At 39.9% G+C, this 23,390-nt stretch overlaps 1 protein-coding gene across 2 annotated transcripts in view; it reads left to right on the forward strand.

The window, feature by feature from the left end:
* Positions 1-337: 337 nt before the first annotated feature.
* The window catches only part of LOC135501810 (leucine-rich repeat and immunoglobulin-like domain-containing nogo receptor-interacting protein 1-B), a 130,438-nt gene continuing 107,385 nt past the window's right edge, over positions 338-23,390 (forward strand). For both annotated transcript variants that reach the window (XM_064794135.1, XM_064794136.1), the window contains exon 1: positions 338-971. The gene's annotated coding sequence lies outside the window, so the exon portion shown is untranslated. The remainder of the gene's footprint in view (positions 972-23,390) is intronic.

Genomic DNA, 23,390 nt, shown 5'->3' on the forward strand with positions numbered 1-23,390 from the left:
ACCGCAGAATTTTGCACTCCTTTACTTTTGCAATATAAAAATGTCACGGTTTAGAGTAGTTGAATGCTCCACACTCTCACTACAAATAAGCTGACTTGTCAGAGAAAGTGACACTGTTCGGGCAAATATACTTTCAAATTTCATCGTATGGCTGTTCATTCGTTGTCGTTTGAAATGGTCCGTGCATATACTGGGAACCTTTCAAACGCAAGTTCCTTCAATTACCACCAACGGGCGCTCTATCATGCTCATATCGATTTTTACCTGCGTGTTGGCCAGGTTGCATACTAACAAGCCTCGTCCTTGTCGCCTGTCAGCATGTAGGAATGATCGCTGATGGATTAAAGGAAGAGCGACCGTGTGCGTTACCACAGTATCTACGTCGATGATATAGCATGCGGATGATACATTGAGACGCTGTGTTTCTTGCTCTAAATGATAGGAGACGGTGAATATATCATGAGGCTTCGCGACGAAGGGATAACCAAATGCACGATAGATGGTCAATATATGCTTATCATCTGTAAGGATATTGCAAGAATCGTTTCAGTGCCGGTGGCTTGTGGTTTACTTGCTAGGGATTGCCTTTCGTCACGGATCTCAATGTGCCATTGCGTCAGGTAGCTTTTGAGCCACAAAATTCTGTTTATGCATATTTGTATTTGTTCTTGTGCAAGAAGACGCTTAGCTGATTTATTTGGAAAACGCATGTCAATAATCAAAATTTCTGAAATTCACGGGACCTTTTCTCAAGTGTACATTTTTTACTGGTTCAGAAACACACAAACGAAACAATTTAGGTAGAACGTGGTTTCTCATCTAGACGAAACCACAACAACAGCTCATTCTGTTACAAGTATACTCGTACAAAATTGTCTTATCCAAAGTGTCGTTTGACAAGTCGTTGAATCGAAGCATAGACTCATCTTAGTGATAACAGGATTACACACCTGAGAAAGGATATGTCTGAGGTAGGTGCCGGTTCCTAATCCTTTTCGTACAATCTCCGTGTTGTGACTCGATGCAAAGGATTATGCGAAATCTGGATTTGTTCTTCAAAAAGCTTGCTTTTCGAACATGTCGAATGCATTCAGTTCGTGTATATTCCCCATATTGTATGTTCCCGGGTTCAATGTACAATCGCCATGTTTCTCCTGGATTTCATGTTCCCCATACAAAATACAAAATGTATGGTGTGTGAAGAGGTATCTGCTCTGGAAAATGGCAGATATGACGCTGGACCTTGGTAACAGACAGAAGCTATTCTATTGAGTTTAGGTTAAGGACCGGTCGAGAGTTAGGACCGTTGAGAAGCAGGAATTTTAGTTAGGGTTAAAGCTAGGACCAGGTGTTTTCGGTCAGCAAAACAATTCGAAAACACCTGGGGGAATATGTGACCCGGGAAGCGGTACCTGGGGAATAGATATACGCGTCCGCTTAGTGATAATGCATGCTATAACGGAGTGCATTGTTGATAATTATATAACCCTAATCTTCACACGTTGAATGTTTGCTGTGATACGTCAAAGTAGTAAGTTTTCGCATCACTCACAATTATACACATCATCTGATCAAGTATTTTCGAAGGTCACATCATCGGAGTTCTCTAGGTTCGATTGACCCCCCCCCCCCCTTCCACACACACACTCACACGCACACTTTATTCGACAATTTCTGGCTACGCTACTGATGATCTAGCATTGAAGCAGAGAGCTGAGCCACGGATTTATGGATGTTGTGGCTCCCTACAATAGATTTTGAACTAAGCAGTGTTAAGAGGGGTATGCCTTCGTAAGTACTAGTCGACCTGGAAAATAGAAATTTATCATGATGCAAAATGTCGTAGTGCAGTTATTATGCATACGAATTTTTCGTAACTAAGTGTTTATTGTTTTATATCTGCCTACACAACGCCAATGCAGAAATGTGTAATTATTTCGGGTTTAAGCAATTTTAAATCACATTACAAATTTCAAATGTTTTAACGAACGGCGTATAGGCCTTTAACAATTTTATCGATATCACTGATAGTTGACACATTGCATCGCCCTGTTTGGCACTGTCGTATTTTTCGAGAAATATTGAATATTGGTAAGCCGTTTACTATACATTTGCAGGTGAGCATGTCTTTACTGTAGTGGTTGAAGTAGAGGTAATTGAATGTGTTGTGCGCGATCATCTACATTTATTGATGAGAAAATCTATATCATATCATTCAGTCAAATATAGGTTGCATCGTCTAGAGAAAATAGAATATAGTGCAACATCAACTGATTTTTAGATCTGCGTTTATTCTAATGAAATGGCCAGGGCCATTGTGCTCACCTCATGTGGAGGAAAGATGGATAAAGAGCATGGTATTGTGTCATGTAGTGTTAGGTTTGATGTAGGTCCAAGCAATTACAATTTCCCCAAAATGGCCAATTTACAGTACATTCGACCTCTGTGACCTTGAAAAGTAGGTCAAATCAAAGACGACCCGGGTGACGCATTAAATGGTTGTTAGAATTAGATGTACCTATGATATAAAATTGCCAATCGGGCAAGTCATTACTAGGAATAATGGCATTTTGAAGAATTTAGGATTTGGCCCCCTCCCTGGAGGCCAAACGGCAAATCAGATCGCACCAAACTTCGGTACCTGAGATCACCTGGCCAAGGGGTACATGTGTACTTAATTTGTGGTCAATAGTCATTGCAGTTAAGAAACGTGCCATAGTTACGGCCTGACGGCGAATTTACGCCATTTGACCTCTGTGACCTTGACAAGAAGGTCAAATTAAAAACCTGTGTGACATTTACTGTATGGTGGTTAGATGTACCCATGATATCAAATTGGTGGCAATCGGGCAAGAAGTTAAGGAATAATCACATTTTTAAGGTTTTTGGATTTTGCCCCCTGGTGGTCAAGTGGTGAATCATATCGGACCAAACTTCGGTCCCTGAGATCATCTGACTAAGGGGTAAATGTGTACCAAATTTGGTATCAATAGTCATTGCAGTTTAGAAACGTGCCATCGTTACATCCTAACGGCCAATTTACACTATTTGACCTCTGTGACCTTGAAAAGGAGGTCAAATCAAAAACCCGGAGGATATATGATGCACCATTGCTAGAAGTACCTACCATATTTTTTTCTAAATTTCCCGACTACTATTAAGGGAGATATTGCATATTTTCACTTTTAACGTTTGGCCCCCTGGTGGCCAAACCATAAAACGAATCGGACCAAAACTTGGTCTCCAAGGTGTCATTACATAAGGGTACATGTGTACCAAGTTTCAACTCAATAGCTCTAACAGTTATGAAACGTGCCCTGCTAACGGACGACGGACGACGACGACGACGACGACGACGACGACGGACGACGGACGCCACGGTATGGGATAAGCTCACCTCTGCTAAGAGATGAGCTAAAAAGGAAAAACATACACCAGTGCCAATGGTACCAATCGCTGAAAGTGCCCCATAAATTTTAATGTTTATTATATTTTATTGGCCAATAAATTGAGGTGCATACACTTGGTACAGTCCTACCAGAAAGTAAATGTCCACAGGATTTTTTGAATATCACAGAGATAAAATAAGAAAATTAAAAATGCGGTTTTCAGCAGAGAATGGTATATCTAGTTGGTCATATATCTGTTGTATTTGGACACAGCTAATCCTCTCTCTTCATTAAGTAACAGGCAATTTTAACATTATGTAACAGACAATTTTTAAAATGCGCAAAAAGTCATTTTTGTATCTAATTTTATTTTCGTTCTTTTTTACAATGTATGGGTTAACTATGATGCAACAAATGTTATTTGCTTTCATTACTAGAAAATTCCTGCTAAATGCTTTCATTTTGAAGATTAGTTTTAGCTTGCTACAGGTGATTGGTTTTTCAGACAGCTGGTGACCTTTGAGAATACCCCTTATAGTCAGCAATGCGGTCATTTAGGGTATTCATGGCCAACTCACCTCATACATGAAGGATTAGGAGGTCTTTATCAAAGATTATGTAAGAGATTAGCGAAAGCAAAAATGTGCATTTGTCATGACTATCGAACACACTCTATGGAATTGCAAGTGCCAAAAAATGATGGACATAAAAAGCACACTTCATGGGCTCATAAGAATTTTTGAAAAGGCACATCTCACATGAAATAAAAAAAGTGATTTTTGGACTTTTGTTTAATTGCTTGTTACATAATGAAAGGATGGAATTAGGTGCATCCAAATACAACAGATATATGACCAACTATGACCAACTGCTGAAAACCGCACTTAAATATCTCTTTTTTTTCTCATAATGATATTTTTCAAAAACGGTGGGCATTTACTTTCTGGTAAAACTGTACACTCCGAGCTGTCGGTAATAACTTTATGCCTTTTAAAACAAGCTTAAAGTATAATAGTCGACTATTTATTGCAGTATGTTTGTTTTTCTTCTGGTTCACCAGTTAAATATTTTTATCTCACATGGTTGAGCTTATGTCGTCACGCCTTGTCCGTCGTCCGTCGTCCGTCGTCCGTCGTCCGTCAACAATAGGGGCACGTTTGCTCACTATTGAGTCTAGAAAGTTGAAACTTGAAGATGCCTTATGACAACATGACTTGACACAAAAAATCATCGCCATTTGACCTAGTTTCTTGGCTCCAGGCGGCCATCTTTGAAAACCTTATTTTGTCATTATCTCATGAACACTGACAGCTAGAACAATGACATTCTTTACTGTCAATACCTCTGATGAGACTACATGACATAATATACGGGTTTTGATTTGACGTACTTTAGAAGGTCGCAGAGGTCAAACTCGAAAATTTCAGCGAAGATAGCACGTTTTGTCATTAATTGTCCTAGACTCTTCAAATTTGACATGTAGCAACCATTGGGCATCTGTACATATTAACAAAAACTCAGGTCAATGTGACCCATTTTTCCGGTGTAAGTAGGTCAGGTCATAAAACTCAATGTCAGTTATATCAAGAAACTGTGTGATCATCAAAGGTGCATCAGTGATCGATATGATCGGCGTATAACATTTTGACCTTGACCTAGTTTCCAAGGTCAGAAAAGGTCAAACTCTAAAATTCCGCTGAAGTTGATACGTTTCATTACTATTTGTCTGAGATTCTTCAAATTTTATATGGAGACACCTATTGGGGATCTGTATAAGTTGACCCAATTTAGGTCAATTGTGACCTAGTTTGTCAACATGCATATCACAACACTTGCGGTTTTTTAATATGATATCATAGTGATTTACCTTTTTCAAAAAAGGGGTTCCGTTAACTTTCGGATTAATAGCCTCGGAATCACATAAAACCAAAAACACATTCGACATTTAAACGAAAAAATATCAGCCCATTTCTGTTTGATTGTTTTATGACAGATCTGGCTAGTGATGTGATCAGATACATGTTGATTGGCTACCAGAAACATATCTGAGCAGCTAGGCCGGACAGATGAGTCACGCGTAAATACTCTAACTTGGAAAATGGCCCGTATTTTCTATGTTTAATATCCTTCTTTGTTGTTCATTTTTGATTAATGTATACTAGTAGACCACTCAGCCGCGAATGATGTTCATTATATATTTTGTAAAATAAAATTTAGCATTGACTGGAACCGGTTTTTGAGTAGTAAATGCAATAATTCATAGGTATTTGGGAATGATGACGTCATCAGAGCGATCACCTTTCAGATTATTTTTAGCAACAATATTGGGTCATAAACACCGAGTATGTCGCCAATAACGTCTCATTTAACAATTGCCATCAAAAATGAGTCAAAGTAAACACTCTGTCGTGATCAAATTGTTGACATTGCATGCCCTCTCATGACGAAATATTGGATAAAAGCGTAAATTTCGATATAGACATTTTTGACATGTCTTTCAAGATTCATGACCATGTAAAACATACAGTTGTTACCGGACTGAAATTTACTTGAGATATTCATGGTAGTTGGTCATAGATGAGCACCAATTTTAGATACTTTCTGTGCGTCCATCTCCAAAATATACAAGAATATAAAGACAGGCAGTTTCTTCCCGAATAACCCGATATCTTCTAATAGTAGGTACCGCCAATAATCATTTTTGTACTTTCTTTATGATATTTTAATCAGAAATTGCAAACTTTGCGCCTTTTTCACATCCCCTGTATTCCAAGATCATACACATGCAATGTTCATGTATACTTAGACATTAACATAGAACCTTAAAGAAATGGCCGGCTTTTTATTTCAATAGGTTTATCATTCTCCTGTGTCATGAGCACATACTTCTGAAAATTTTGACGATTTTTTAAATTTTGTTGTTACTCTTTGGTATAAGAAAATATGATTTTCTTTAAGGGGTCAATGAATTCCCAGCGCTCCAATTTCTTTCCCGCTCCCCGAAGCCGGCGGAATTCTGTGACGTCATTTCGATAACACCTCGTCAACAGGGTCACTGAGATCAGTGAAGGCAGTGTTGTTTTGCCAAGAGATGTCTGAAGCCTTGTATATTAAGCATTTTCTTTCCCATTTTTCGAAGCCACGTTAGGCAATGTTAGGAGAAATTACGAATGTACGCAGTGTATTTTAAGAGTTCAAACAATAACGAGCAAGTAACGTCATTCGCCACCAAGGTTGATTGGGGCTCCCTCGATTCGCTGAGCAACAAAGGATAATTCTCTATCCACAGCTAGACGTCACAGAACAGATCCATGAAATAAAAAATAATCGTTCGTTCACAAGGTGAAATAAACGTTTATTCAGTTCACAAGGTGACCAGCAAAGAAATAAGCAACAGCCTGGTCTAAATCAGGTACTTCTCCGATCAAAACGAACCACGGAGTTGGATGGTGAACGCGTTTCGCTTTTAACTAAAACGGTACAGCAATCACCTACTTGGTTTAATTTGGCTGCCCAAACATGCTCAAACGTCAATAATGTTTTTACTTAAAAATATGTTTTTACTCAAATGTGAACAATGATGTATCACAAGAACCGAACCCAAATGTCATCTTTCGAAATAATGAAGGAGGGTCTCTAAATAATTCCTTGTTCTTGTTCCTCGCCTTGCTTATTTTCAGGAGAGTAACAAATCCGCCCCAGCATCTCGAGTAGTAGTATGTGTTGTGATGTGTCTTCATACTCCTTGGAGAAGATTTTTCACGCCCTCACCCCGGCGGATCGTTTATACTCCCATAGTTTGCCTTAGTTTTTGTGGCGTGCAGATTTTCAAAATCGAATTGGCCGCATACATTCTATCAACCGTCAGTGCAAAATTTAGCAATGAAGCAGTGCATTATTATGCAGAGGTAGATGGGAAGACCACACTACTAAGGCTAACATTTCAGGAGATTCCCTAATCCCATTCATGGCAGAGTTCGTCTGTTTGAAAAGATCATAATTCACTGCAAACCAACACGACGGTCCTTGTCAACATAAGCATACATAATTCGTATTGGTCAATAAACTGTGACATGACAGAATAGTTGAGTGATACATCACGTTTCTCTTTGTCTTCACTTGCTATAACTTTGGTCACGAAATTACCAAGTGAATCAACTCCAAATATATTTTAAAAACCTCGGTTCCAGCCATATGTATCCTCCCATGCGCTAATTTGCAGACCACAGTCATGGAAATATTCCAACTGGGATGTCAATAAGAATTTTTAGTCTAAAATAAATGTACATTTTGGTCTGCATATTTCCTTAGTTCCTAACAACTGCCATTTAATCATTGCTGCATTTCAATACTGGATGCAAGGTTTCTGAATAGTGCCAACTTCCAACATAAGCTGTCTCTCCTACTATTCGTTCATCGTTCAATAATTCCTCATTATGCATGTCAAACTTTCTAAACACGTGTGAAATTTTTCACTTATTTCTCAAATTTTATGAAATTGATGGTGTGGCTAGTTATAACATGTGCAGTAAGTGTACTGTGTATATCATAGAATGTGCTGAAAGCGGTCGAATGGCGTGCTTGCTTTTGCATTGTAGGCGTATTTTGATGGTTTTAGTGGTGTTTAGGCTGGGTTCACATAGAACTGTACTATTCGGGTATTCGGTGCACGTTTTGCCAGGGCAAGCGGGTACCTGAAATCGAACAAGGAAATTTCACAATACCGGGTCACATAAGAGGGCACTATTCGAAAAGGTCGCATACCTGCGTATAGTATAGTATAGTGGGAATCGTGCGCGTTCGATTTTCGTGCAGCGTATACCACCCTGTTCAGAAGTGACCAAAGGAATTGGTAAGAACATGCATTTTAATGTTATCTATCACAATTATTAAACGATTTATTGCATACTATAGGATAAGTTAGAAACAATAGTACTCATTTTTACTCATTTTATTGCAATTTCTAAGTACAGGCCTTCATTACATGTTTTATTACTAATCAACTAAATGATTCTTTTAATTAGCATATAGCGAACTTGTTTCTTTCTTTGGTCTTTGTGCCTGGTCAGCTTCATCCTCGGCTAAGAGGAGAAGAGCCAAATCTTCTTCGTCTGAACTGTCCATCTGATCGGCGCCAAAAGACGGAATACCGCACGCATGCTACCCTATGTGACTCGCCGTGCCCGTATAGCGTATAGCGTATACCGAATACCGTATACATGTAGTTCTATGTGAACCCAGCCTTATGAATCGTGTTTGTTTGGGCTGGCGCTGGCGCCCACGGACTGGTAAGAGGGATCTATTAGGGAAAAAATGACGGCGCGAGACGTGAGATTTATCCAAAATTCAGATTTCTGTGTTCAAACCTCTTATTACTTAATCCGTCAATTTCAATATTAAAGTAATTTTCGAGTAAGCGAACATCAAACATACATTCGCAAAAGTGCCAAGTCGTTGTTTGAATATCGAATTTTAAGTTTTGACTTCAAACGAACATTCCGTAACGATCCGCTCAGGTACAACTCTAGATCACTCCCGAACTCGGCCTATACGTTTGTTCATTCGGGCCCAACCCCTACGACAGACCTACCAACTCTCATGCACAGGAAAATGCAAGTGGCCCAAATTATCAAATGACTTTTAGGCATTGTTGTCAGTAAGCTCTCTTGTCATGTGAACAAAAGCGTTGAGTTTGAAAATGTAACAAATCGCGTTTTGAATAGCACACCAATTTGTCCAGGGAGTTAGTATATTGCTATGGTTTCAACACAAATTATTTGACTTTAACCTCGAAATAGAATCACGGCGAATTTTACGGATAAACAGAAATAAATAGCAGCACAGTATAATTCAATAGTAATAGCAAACCGTTTAAATTCGATTGGTTGCCACGCAGCACAATGACACATATCAACCTTATCCAATAATCCAGCCGAGTGACCTTTCAACTGACTCGTTATCCCAGTTAAATGCACTGTAGCAATCTGTATTTACTAAGCCTCCGCGTTAGGTTAAAGGCTAATTGGGTCTCACTCCTAAATCTCAGTCACGCGAAACAATCAGTCATCTCGATGATAGCTTTGATGAAATCGACAAGATAGGAGAACTAAACAAGGATCGACCGATCAACCTGAAAGACCCAAGGCGTTATTGAGAATTAACTGGCAGAAAGGGTTCGTCAATTAAATTAAATTTGGATTTTCGCAATTTGAATTGAAAGTATGACGACACTTCGTATATGAAATTTAGATTTCTGAATGACCGATACATTGAGTTTGGATTGGCTGGAGTTAATTTTAAAAGCCACTAATCAGCTATATAGTGGTGAGGAATTCCTAGGATGTCAAAGTTTGATTCTGTCTCAGTAATACGGATCGCAAGAGGACACCCGTGGTCAAATGGTGTCAGCCTGACCGTTTTTGCATGTGCTTAACTTGAGCTATTTCTTTCGGATGTCCCTTGGTGTTTGGTTGCACAGTCCTGAGTCGGTGGTTTAGCCTTACCGCATATGACTTGGGCCCGACGCGACTACTTCTTCTTCCTATTGTGCCTGTGCAAAAGATTAGAGAAAGATGGTGTTGATAGTGCCCACCTTGACACTATACACGTGGTTCAGCAGGCTGTTGAATTGTATCGTGTGGACAATCTCGTCGGACCACTTACATATCGTATGACTACCCGGACTTACCGGTCGCAACGTGCCCAATAATAGTAATAATAGTGACTTTCAGCACCGTCAAATCGTAACACTTATCTGTATGAAAAATACGTATGGCGACTACGGGTAAGTGATATATAAGCAGGACACAAAATGAGCTTCAGCATTGATCGATAATTCATCAGTGTGCAATTTGTGAACAGCTGAAGAGAAACGTGGCAATGATAACGCCTCTCATTTCTCCGAAAAAAAACATCAACGTAATCGTCTATACTTCTCAAATCATGATAAAGCGATGGAAGATTCATAGCAGTCTCAATTTAGCTGAAAAATCCAGGTTGAATTGTTCAATACCATATTTAGTGCTTCCCGCATGGAATACAGTTCTTGCGTTTTTTCGTATACTTATGCAGAAGCACCAGTCGTCCAAACTACACAAACTGATGACGTCGTTCGCAAAATCGATAGGGATACGTTATACGGGCTGGAGATTCGACGGTGCTGAAAGTCTCTATTGATACCATGCCGTTATGTAGAAAAGAGCACCGTTAAATGTGGCATATGCCCCCGACATGTGTGTTTTCTGTGCGTGTGCTTGTGTCTGTGTGTGTGATCAAGGATGAATTCTGGGTTTGTGTTTGCTGTACAGGAAGTTAAAGAATACGAAAGGAAGAGTAGTTGTGGTGGCGATATTTCCGGTCGTCCTCTAGTGACTATACCAATGTATCGCAAAAAGTTTGAATGGAACGGTCAAGGCGTTTGCAGTTATCAAGCGGAAACGAAATTGAAGATATTGCTGCCGTTGCGGCCGCTTCGATAAAATGGCGGTACAGATAATGGAAAGGAAGTGTCTTCCATTGACAAACAATGTACCACAGAAAGTTTGAATCGAATGGCGAAGGCGTTAACCAGTTAAAGAGCAGAAACGAAATTCAAGATGGCTGCCATGGCGGTCATGTTTGAGAAATGACGACGCCGATTTTCAAAAGGAGCCTTCCTTGAATGACTTTCAATGAAACGCGAAAAATTGGGGTCAATCGCCCAAGGCGTGTGTCAGTTATCGAGCGGAAACGGATTTCAAGATGGCTGCCATGGCGACCATGTTTGAGAAATGACGACGCCGATTTTCAAAAGGAACCTTCCCCTATAGTAATGGCCAAGTAGCAACAAAAACCGGACCGCTCAAGAGAGGCGTTTTTCTGATAATTGACGGAAAGTGGAAAGTCACCAGACACCGACGCACGGGCCACGACATATTGCCTCCGATTTTTGTCACGTGCTTTAAAAAGGACCAACGAATAGGGATAACAAGCTAAATTTCCCAGGTCTGAAGCATTGCAACAGCCCTGGGATAAAAGGTAGCTGTTACCTAAGGTATTTTACTTGATGGCCACACTCAATATCCCCATCAGACAAAGGTGCCAATCATACATAAAATGCCGAAACACCACGCAACGCCTATTGTCGTGATCTCTCATGAATAGAACTGATTTTAAATTTAAACACTAAAAAACTCGTGAGCATGGCTAGTAAGAAATAGCATGGACGTTTCTTTCTCTCCGTATATTGGTATTTTGAAAACAAAATTACAGAAAATGCAAAACACGCCAGCCAGAACTGTCACAAAGACCCCACGTTTCGCGAGAGTTTTACACTCTGCATCTGGAGTCTTCCGGCTGATTCCATCCAGGTCGGCTGGACATTTTTCATGGACATTCGGCAGCCGTATTGTGGACTAGCCTGCATGCAGAAATACGCTCATTCGTCCACTAATTGGCATCAATCTGATAACAAGCGCCTCATGAAATTGTCACTGGGCGACGTCCAACATGCGATCATACTGTTTCAACACTGTCACGACCAGTATCCTGCATTTAAGGGTGTCCCCGCACAGCTAGATATTTGATCCTCAAACATTATCAGATTACACAACACACCGCTTACGAATCTAAAGCCAAGAGAAGCAATGAAACAAGAATCAAAGTCATTATTTCGCCATGCCATCATCTTTGCTACGAATTGTTCATGACGTAACAAGGTTAGTAAACATCAGCTCATAGACTGAGTCCTCGGGGCGAGGGTTTGATTCAATTTGCATACAGCTTGCTCGATGAAATGCCGAGAAAATCATGGCGAGGCATTCCAATGACGAATCCCGTGGGATTATGCCTTGATCGATCGATGCTCATGTCGGCCGCGTTGACGAAGTGTGGAATGCGGTTCACCGTGTATGACATGTACGTTCTCAAGTGATGCAATAAACCTACAGAAAGTGACACGTTGGATGAGACTTTTCTGGGTTAAGAATTAACCTCCTCTGTACCTCACTACTCAGGTTATCATGACAATTTAGAGTAACCGCAAACTTTATACGAACACCTTTTTCTGACGCGTCAAACATGGAATGAGGGGTCGCCGGTTTCGTTTGGCAAATTCAGAGACCCGCACAAGATGTGCCAACGATATTCCGAGGCCTTAACTGAAATCAGCCATTGATAAAAGCCAGTATCGAATGTATCTATGCTAATCAATCATGCATAGCAAATGTATACCAATTCACAAATGCACGTGCCTACCTGATATCTCACTGTCCCTGTGGTCACAATGCGATGCACTGCATGCAGTATCATAAACAAAGTGATAACTACTTGTTGTCACGAGGGTCTGATGAAATATTCGACATTCAGTCCGGGCTGATGATATTTTGATGGAAATCTATGGTTATTGTAAAAGCCAATCCTTGCGAAAAACTTCAATAAAATTTGGTATCTTGGGACCACATCACAAAAGGTACTTAGGTCTCACACCACATCCTCTAGATTAGACGTGACTTCAGACATACGCCAGATGCACACTGAATCCAAACACTGGCACCAGATCTATGGAGGTAGGGTCCCCAGAAAGCTTTCTAAGCCGCTTCCAAGGCATTTTCTCCGCTCTGATGCTAGTAGGTGACGCCACATGTGATACCATCCAGATCCTGCAAACAGTCAAATAACAGGCAAAACATTTTGATAATTTGGCCAAGTTTATGTCGCATTTTCTCAAAGGCAAATAGTTTTTGGCAGATAAGCCACGAGATAGGCAATTTGATGTAATTTTAAGATTAAACGAAAACAAATGGGGTCATCACGGCGCAAGGTGTTGATCAGGAATACCTCAAATCGCGCGTGTTATTTTTGACGAGCCGACGCACTTAAGTCGCTTGATCGAAGCCCCAGTCTCACAGCAAAATCATTGCGCCTTACACGTTTTGGTTGATAGCAGGCAAATTTATGTTGCTTTACTTCACTAAAGCGGATCTGCATGACAAGCAAACTTGATTGGTAGACATGGCTCGGCCGATTTAAAGGAACTACTTATGATCGGATTGGAAATATTGAAAAGATTTTAACATAATAATCTAAATAAGGTAAATATCTAAATACTCAATTAAATCAAACAAATATTATCTCTGAAGAAAAATTACCGCCGCTAAAGGACTAGTGGTATTATTAAGGGCAATGTTACCCAGCTGTCGGCTGCCCAGTTACCTCCCTTTCTACATAAGTAGTTTCCATTAACAAATTGCACAAAACAAGGAAAAATCCAAATTCTGACTGATGCTATTCCGATGTTGACTCCGATTTTTTATCTTATTTTGTTTATTTATTCAAATTCACTACGCCATACAAAATATTTATACATAAAACAATTTGATCACAAATACAAACACGGCGGAGAAGGGGCAATAAATAGGCTATAGCCTTAAATTTAACTGCCCTTTACACGACAAAAACATTCATTGATTGTCTGCTGGCCCCATAATAATAATAATTATCATTATGTATTGTGGACCCCAGCCAATACACCGTGCTCAACGCTGCACACCATGCTGAACTTGAGATAGGGCTGAAGCCACATCCATCCAACCATGCCGGTGTGACAGCGGATATAGTCCCCCTGGAGTCATAGTCCGGTAGCATTGTATTTGACCAATTAAGCAGCATGATCTATTGTACCGCTAACCCTAACCAAAACATTTAGCAATGCGGGCTATTGTTACACGGACTATCAGCCCTAGGACTACTATCCCCGCCACACCGGCAACGGTTACCCTAACCAACTATAGTCTATAGTCCTGGTATAGCGGGGACATGCGTTTATTCTATTGGGTCTAACCATATCATATTATGTCATTTGTTATCAGTTGGGATTTAACACATGTTGTGACCATCGCTAGATGATTTAATATTGCCAACGTGTACTTTAAAGAGAGTTCCGGAATAGCTGTCTAAGTGGAAGGTACGGATGCCAAACTCGACACTGGATGGTCCAACTCATTATCAATCCAACTCAGTTCAGGTGATCAATAAACTAGAGGCCGTACACAACTCCTGCTGCATTGTTTGTTCGTCCCAGATCTTCCATCGGTCTGGGAAAGGACAAGAACTCGTCTCAGTTTGAAGTCAGCCCACTTCAACACTTTCTGCGGAATTGATAAAGATAAATATGGCAGAAACAGCATGTTTTGTGCCATTGCGTTCATCATGGTGGCATAGGAAACTGTGCTCCGATTTGATAGTACGGTCTGACATAGGGAAGTTTTATCCTCCATATTATTGCAATTTAAAAAAAAAACCGATCTAACCTTAGAGGGACTAATGGGGCTGAAACTTTAGAACATAGTCCCTCTAAAACATTCGTCGTCGCCATATTATTGTGTCATTTTCCTTAGTTTTGACATCTCTTGACTACGTTTATATTACGGCCGCAACTCGGATTAACCTGGTAATCATACATGTAGGTTGAAATGCCGACTTTTGTAGCCTCGGGTGTCCCTTAAAAGATGACGAATGTACACAGTGTATTTTATGTATTCTAACGATACAAGTAACGTCATCCGCCACCGAGATTGATTGGGGTTCTCCCCGATTCGTTAAGCAACAAGAAAAAAATCACTTTCCACAGCAAGATGTCAGAGATGATGTCACAGTGCAGATCCATGGCTCCAGACAGCGCCTTACTAGTGCATCGATCCACATGGAGAGGATCGACGCATAGAGGGCTGACTCGGCTAAATTGAAAATTGAATTCTGTCTGGAAGATGAATTCCAATGGCTTCTGTCATAGGAGACTGGTTAATGAACGTTGACGTGCTTTACTTATACTCATTTGAATAGTGAGTGGCCCACTGCGTAACCATGGTCCGTTCTTGATGGTCCGTTCTCGATTTTTTAAGGATTTTTGATTCAACGGGTTACAGTAGAAGCCATTATATACAAAAGTTCGCTTCAGGCATCTTCAGTGACCTTAGTATAATTTTTTTATACGTATCATGGGAAATGATATCGAGAATGTGATTTTAAATTTGAATATTATCAAAAATATAAATCGCATATTATCTACCACATCACCATCAGTTGAATCTGAGTTCATTTGGTTTCTCTCCAAGTACGTTCTATCCATATCTGCAGAAAGCATTGTAATAGTCATTTACATTTTCGGCACTTTTGCAAACAAGGAAGTAAATGTTCATTTGGCCGTCAACCACATCTTTCCCTGATGACATTCCAACATATGTCCATGATATTTTGATATTCAGTGATGGTGTAAATAAGGAGCTTTGCTCTCAAGTCGCTGAAGCCAAACAGTTTTTTAACATATTGGCAGCTTAGACGTGCATTGTAGATTGAGTGTTCTCTCGACACAAAGGGAATACCATAATAATGTTTATGGCGCAACCAACAAAATGTTTCATGAGAAGGGGAAACGGTGCGCAAATTTCAACCATCATACGGGGAGTGCTTCTGGCGCAGCGTCATCGTCTCGTCAAAGATATGGCCTCATCGTGATGATTGTACGCAATTGTACCGCTGGTGCCGAAATCACTGCAAAGAATGTTCTTGGCATACTGAGAAAAAACATTGTCAATCGTATTGAAACATATGATTATGTATATGTTTCACTGGCAGCAGCCAACAGGAACATCCTGGGCATCAATGATAATTTCAATATGAGCTAGAATGTACATCTTTGCAGGAATTTTGTAGTAAGATTCTTTCAGTCGCTTTTTTCATAGTAGTCTAAGTCTTTAGCTCCAAGGGGTTAAATAAAAATTATGAATTAACTATGCAATTATGGGCATGAAATGACACATTTTTACTCTCACGCATAGTTTTTCATCCAGACAATTAATTACACATCGCCAAGCTTGAACTAGATTTGATAATGAGGAAGCGCTATACTGTAAACATCCGCCATCCTTAACGGGTAACAGTAGGATAAAATATATGATGACATTGGGTTTTGCATATTCAGTTACTGCACATGAGCATCCAACGGCTGTTGTATTATTACTAAGTGTTCTGGTTAGAAAAACATTTCTTGGTTTATTATGCATAGTATATTAGAGCGAAATATTTGTTTAGTATGCAAAGCGGCATTGCACATTTTCATTGGTAGTTTGCGATATACTGCAGAGTTACAAGTCAGGACATTTTGCCACTTACAGAAATACCCCCCCCCCCCCCCCCCCAATCTGGCATCAGAAGCTATAAGGTGTATTACAGGCACCAGTAGGACTTACTTTTTCGACTAATATCCGGTTTCTCTAACATTTCTCCGACATTGTCCGACTTTTCTCCGACAAGGACTTCCCAAAAAGCCTTTGATTTTAAATGTCTATTTTGGGAAGTCTTGGTACTTTTCACAGGTGTTCTAAAAATCCGACCTTTTGGACAACGTCGGAGAAATGTCGGACAATGTCGGACAAATCAGGAAAAAGTAAGAGAAACCGTTAGTCGGAAAAAGCCTCCTACAAGTGAGGGGACGAAAGTGTTACTATTTGGGAACTTATGGCTTCCGTTGCACACACCCTCAGAATTTCTTCAAAAATTGTCAAGGGCTTCCCTGTCAATTTATACAAAGGAGGAATATAATGATTGGGGCCTTATTACATGTGGAATCATCTTTTGAAAATATTTTTTGTGGCTCATATCAAATACTCTTTAAATTGAACACCATTCTTTTTGTATAAGCAATCGAAGAAACCTGACACGAACACACGAAAATAAATTCTTTGTCTCGAATTTTGGTGACCAAATCGCGCTGACAAGGATTTGTTGCAGTTATAATTCCTAAACTTTAACAATAAACCATAAACATGCAACATGAGGTATATTTGTCTTTCATAAATAGTAGTTAATGTTTTAAAATGAGAGATTTTTATAGGGCGCCTTTCCACCGCATAGACGTGATCAAAGCGCCTACTCCCCAAATGTCTCTCAAACAGCCATGACTTTAGTGACCGCTTGAACGAAATGATACTGTCTGCCAGCCTGATATGAGCCGGAAGCTGGTCCAAAGAAAGGGACCACTCGCCGATAAACTTCTGTCCCCAAACGAGGTCTTTGTGTGCTTTGGTTGAAGCTTGAAGCTAGGAGCAGATGACCTTGTACGGTGATCAGATACGGCAAGTGGAAGCTGAAGGTAACTAGGTGCCAACCCATTAACAACCTTATAGCAATGCAGCAAGGTTTTGAAATAAACACGGGACTTAACCGGCAGCCAATGTAGTTGTCGGAGGACTGGCGTATTTTGATCGTACTTACCCGTTATGCTAACAAGTCTCACAGCGCAGTTTTGAATACGCTGGAGAGGTGCGATAGTCAAAGCAGACCGTTGTCTTACATATTTTAATGTAAGGCGATGTTTATTTAGAACATTGGGAATATGATACTTTTATCACTTTGATATTAAGCCAAATTCAAAGGCGAGAATTCAACCAATGGTATAAACTTGGATCGATGTTCATATGAAACGTACAACTACAGTGCATTCTAATGTACGTCTGCAGAACATTAATTGCGCTGGCCGTGTTTCTCCTGAAAGGAACATCTGAACAAAACATGTAGCCGGCATCTCAATTATCCTCTGGAACATGTGCACTGCGTGGTACAAACGGAGTGAGCCTGTACGCCTCGCACAGTCATAGACAGAATACGAAAGGTAAGAAATCACCCCGGCGAATCGCTTTCTATTTGCTACAGTGCGAATACTGTCAGTAGGAATGATGAATAACTGAAAGTCGATTATCAGTGGTCTTACAATGTACCACTGTTTATGGTGTATAATCCACTGTGCCTCGTTTTAGCAACAGCGGTTATGTTCAGGCAACTATAACTGCGTGGGTTGCTCTGAATTATGTATGCAGTTAAAATCACATTTGCTTCGTTTGAGGTGTGTATTAGAATCGAAATAGATACACTGTATGTGCCTCGCTATCGATTCTTGTTTGTCTCTCCAAGGATCGGGTGGAGTTGTCTCTTCACCCAAAACCATGATTGGGGTAAATTCCTATATGATGATAAGGTAGGTTAATCACCCTGGAGAATCATTTCCCCAGTTTGCCGTAAGTTAGGCAGGCCCTCCAGTTTGCCGTGGTTGCCTGTCCTAGAAAAGGAAAAAGTCCAATAAATTTGAAAAACTGTGGAGTATTTCAACAAAATATTGTTGCGATCATCTGGTAATAAGATTCTTCAAGCATGATTTGCATCAAATATAGATAGAAATGCACCGTTGGTTTGTCCTATGGATAGCAAACAAATTGATTGGAAAATATGCATGGATCGATTTTGTGAGTGTAACGCGCTGGTTAATTTACTTTGAAATTTAGTGCATATCATGTCATTGTCTATATTACCAGATAGACACACAGTTTATTCTAGGAAATTTACCAAAGAGAGCACGCTTCGCCTGTTTTTCATGTGAAGTAGCCAATCTCCCAGGCATCAAGTTGCACTATCAAAGGCAGGCTGCTCGATTCTGGCAGTCTGGGGAAATGGATTCTCCATGGTGTAAAACCGCTGTTGAGCAATTTCTAACAGTTGACATTTTCACTTTATAAGCCTATTGATGTTCATTTAACAACAGACGCCCTGCATATGGTATAAGGAAATTGCAACATTTGTCTATTTCCTCATCAGTCAGAAAATAGGCCATCACGATCATATACATGTGGGCTTATGTAACTTGACATCATGGCATTTTATCCATGGACTGTTGTCCAAGGAAGTGTTCGAATTCTATTTACTTGTCAATTTTAGAAGTTCTGTTATCTGTTACTTAGATTGCAAAGTAATTAGACGTTCAAAGTGGTGATATTTGAAGTTGCAGGATTGAGGGTATATCATGGAATAAGCTGCATGAGGTGAAATGTACCAGCTGCGTGGCACTGAGAAAAGGGGCCCTGGTAATGGTCAGTTCATCTGCCTTAGTTATTTACAAGGACCATTTGCATTATTAAGGGCACTACTACCCAGCTTTCGGCTGCCTAGTCATCTCCTATTCTACATAAGTAGTTTCCGTCAACAAATTGCACAAAAAAGCAAAAAATCAAAATCTGACTGGATTATTGCGCTTTTCCGATGTTGACTCCGATTTGACCCGAGTTAGCTCTCCACGCATCGACTCTTTCCACGTGGAACGATGCACTAGTAAGGCGTTTCCTAGAGCTAGGATCTGCCTCTTGACGATATAGTGCTAATATCGATTTTTCCGACGGCACGCTGGTGGGGCTTGATTACCCCGCAACTGCGACGAATGACGTAGCGTCTTCATAGTGACGTGAACTCGGATCTCGACGTGCTCTCACGTGGCGAGAAAAATCAGATGAAACAAAATTGGAAAGCATCAAACACGTTCAGAATGAAATGTCCTATGGACATTGTGCTCACCTGGAAATCATTTAGTTGCAGTTGAAAACACATAAAGTGGAGGTTGGATTGACTTTTAGATATGACAAAATGTGGCACTATCAATGACGTTTTTAGAGTTTAACCTCTGTGAACTTGTATTTGTAAGTAACTGTGTTAGCTTTGGAAGCAAGACTATTGTCAGTATCGGGTTATTCTTAGCACAGTATAACCCGCTGTAATGATTTTGAGAGTTTTGTTGCTAACTGCTTGTATATTCCTCATTGTTCGGGTAACGCTTTAACAAACAAATAGGTAAGTTTTTCTTTGTGACCCTCTATAAAGAATAATAGTCTCCCAAGCTGTCCATTGAATGGAAACACTGAAATAAAGGGAACATCCAACAACATTACATCGTATTCTAACGTATTGAACTATCACGCCGTTCGTGTTAATAGCATTCCGCGACGTTACTATTTATAGCTCACAAGGTCATTTGAATAAGATATTGATGACGTTTTAGTCACGTGACAGTCGGACATCGACACTTATTTCTACACATTCAAGCTTATTTCAAAGTCAATTATCTTTGACCCTGCATTGTTTTTAGCATGAATGATACCATAGAGTCAGAGAGAGAAATATTCAGAACAATTATGTAGTATTTCCAACACTCGGACATGTGCCAGATTGAATCTAACTGCCCTAGTTAGAAAGCCGGAATCCAATAGGAAACCGCATGTTTGTCCGACATTGCCTGTAATTCAGCGATGGGAAAATAGAGGACAGCAGCTGCGGTGACGTCATCTTCGCGCAATGCTATTGTACTGTCTTGCTGGTCTCTTATGAAAATAGAAATGTACAATGGCATAGTGCAGTTATTATGCATGCAGCTGAAGATACTGAAGATCTGTCTGTATCGTGGCATTGTTGAAATTAGATTCAGTGTATATTTACACAATTTTCAAATTTCTGAACGATCGAAGTTGGCATGTTAATGGTACCGTTTAATACCCCGAGGAGATAAGCTTGCGATAACCGAGGGAAATGTTGAAGGTAATTTGCTCGATACTAGACACATAATTGGCAGCAGACTTGGGGCTGGTAAAACGAGAAATTAAGCGAACGCTTAGCCCTTTATCAGTAGCGCATATAGCTTCCTAGTCGTGGAAAATGTGCGTGTGTATAATCAAGATAAAGGTAAACACACTTTCAAGAACAAGTTTGAAATATTGGAAATTTAAAAAAAATCTGTTCTATCAAATTAAAGGATTTTATTCAAGCACGTAAGGCACTACGAACATGTACATGATAAATCTACTGATTACAGGACTATTTTTAATCTAGTTAATCTACGACCGTATTGAGGGTGACTCAGAAGAAATTGAAAAATATGATTTTTTGTGTTTATATGCTTGTATTGACGCCAGGGATATCCTATCCAAAATGTATAAAAATATCAGACCCCCCCCCCCCCCCAATAGGGTTAATTAGCAGCGATTAAAGATGGCGACCCAAGAAAATTTCAATGTGCTACTTACCGGTCGGTTTTAGGTCCTATGAATGTATTACTTTTGAGTTCCCACAGATAAAAACAAGGGGTCAAAATGCGTTAAAAGTATATTTCAAATTTGATGCGACGTCTCAGTGACGTGATATGTTGAAGCACGTACACCCTTGTCGGAAAGCTTAAGGACCGCAAGTTTTTTACAATTTTTTCCAAAACTACTGGGCCAACTGGAATCAAACTTTTATCATATCTTGATAAACTTCTTGCGGTTTGGTTTTTATAGTCAATTAGGTAACAACTTTATGGCCCTTTTTCCAGGGGCATGTTTTTTAAACTTTTTTGCAACATCATCTGGACACAATAACCAAAGCAACTTTAATCACAGATTTGTTGTAAAAAAAATTGTTGGAAAGCATCACTTTTTGAAGTTTTTGCCCAAAAAATACTCCCAATTGAAATGACTTTTCAGCAACTCTCGTAATGACCCCTCAGACCGACTTGCTTACTGGCATTGTCTGCCTGGGAGTATGGTAACTCCTATTGATATGGTATACAAACTCAGGTCAGGAACTTTCTCCACTTGAGTGAATCAGACTGTAACTGAACAGTGTCCTACCACAGTGTGTAGGCTGAAAAAGTCAGGACAAGGCAATTGGAACGATTCAAAAAATGTTTTGCATCATGGAGTTCTTGTCATACTGAAGACGTTTTGGTTGCTACGCCCAATTCAATCGCATGTCATGTGTATTTCAGCAACAAGCTCGGTCATTAAACCCTGATGCCCCCCTTATTGCTGTTCATTGCGGACTATGCCTTTACAGTTAAGAGTAATAATTTGTTCCTAGGCCTTGGTCATTTTAAGTGCCTAGTTTTAGAAAACAATATCTTGCCTGTGGTGGATGGCTTAAAGGAATGTTTAATGTAGAAAGAAACAGCACTGCAATTGGTTTGGCCTGTTTTCTGTGGTCAGGTAATCTGACTTGGGTTGAGGCCCTGGCCCAAGTACACATCATATTGTTTGATGTGGTCTGGTCATCTGACATGGGGTGAGGATTTGGCTGGAGTGCACATCAATGATTGTGACCAATAACCACTGTAATGATCATTGGGATAGTGTCAAAAGGTGTCATCTTGGCCAGCAAAATATCATTGAGAAAATGCCAAAAAACTGTATTTTTTCCTAAAAACCTTTGACCAAACTTACCAATTTTTGCTAGAAATTGCTTTAAGTTAATGTGTCCAGATGATGTTGCAAAAAACGGCAGAAAAATCCCTCTGGAAAAAGGGCCATAACGTTTTTACCTAATTGACTATAAAAACCAAACCTATTGTAAATGATACCCAAGAAGTTTATCCAGATATGTGACCCACTACAACAAAGTGAATCGCATGTCGCTTCGAGCTTGACAAGTTGAGACGGACTGGTTGTTCATTTCTTTAGAGTCTGCCTTTTGTGAAATTTGAGTGGATCAATGTCTTCTATTATGTCCTGGTGTCATTTTAGGCTCATCTTCTGTGCGACATGCGACTCATTTTGCTGTGGTGGGTCACATATGATAAAACTTTGGTTCCAGTAGTTTTTGAGAAAATTGTAAAAAACTGGTGTCCTTAAACTTTCCGACAAGGGTGTACATGTACATGATAAATGTTCGTCATGTTTCACGAAAAAAATGTTGGTCAGTATACAACATCTGTTGTGATAGTGTACTCAAATCAGTACAGCAAACCCACTTGTCACTGGCATACTACCATTTCTTCCATTTCAAATCATTATATTAGTTTTCTCACCTAGCATGTTGCATCGTCTGGCATCTAGTCGCCATCTTTTGCCACCTTGTCAGAATATTGTGGGTTTCCCAAGCTTACTAAAAGCCTCCTTTTGATATGGTAGAGGAAATGACATTTTAGACTGGTTTCTATGGAATTCAAGGCAAATTAAGGCATAATACTTTAAAAAGTCACGGGCCACTTAAAAACAAATAAAACATGCTTATCTCACTAAGAGGCACCATGTGTCTATCTTTTAGTAATACGTTTATATGGGGTCTAAATCCAAACGTTCAAGATGTACGTGTACATTGATGCTTCTGCTCCTGTTGAGAACTCCAATTTGCGGTTAAGTTATAAAGCCATTAACAAAAATTCTAAACCCTCTATCT

The sequence above is a fragment of the Lineus longissimus genome, chromosome 17, assembly GCF_910592395.1.
Source record: "Lineus longissimus chromosome 17, tnLinLong1.2, whole genome shotgun sequence".
NCBI lineage: Eukaryota > Metazoa > Nemertea > Pilidiophora > Heteronemertea > Lineidae > Lineus > Lineus longissimus.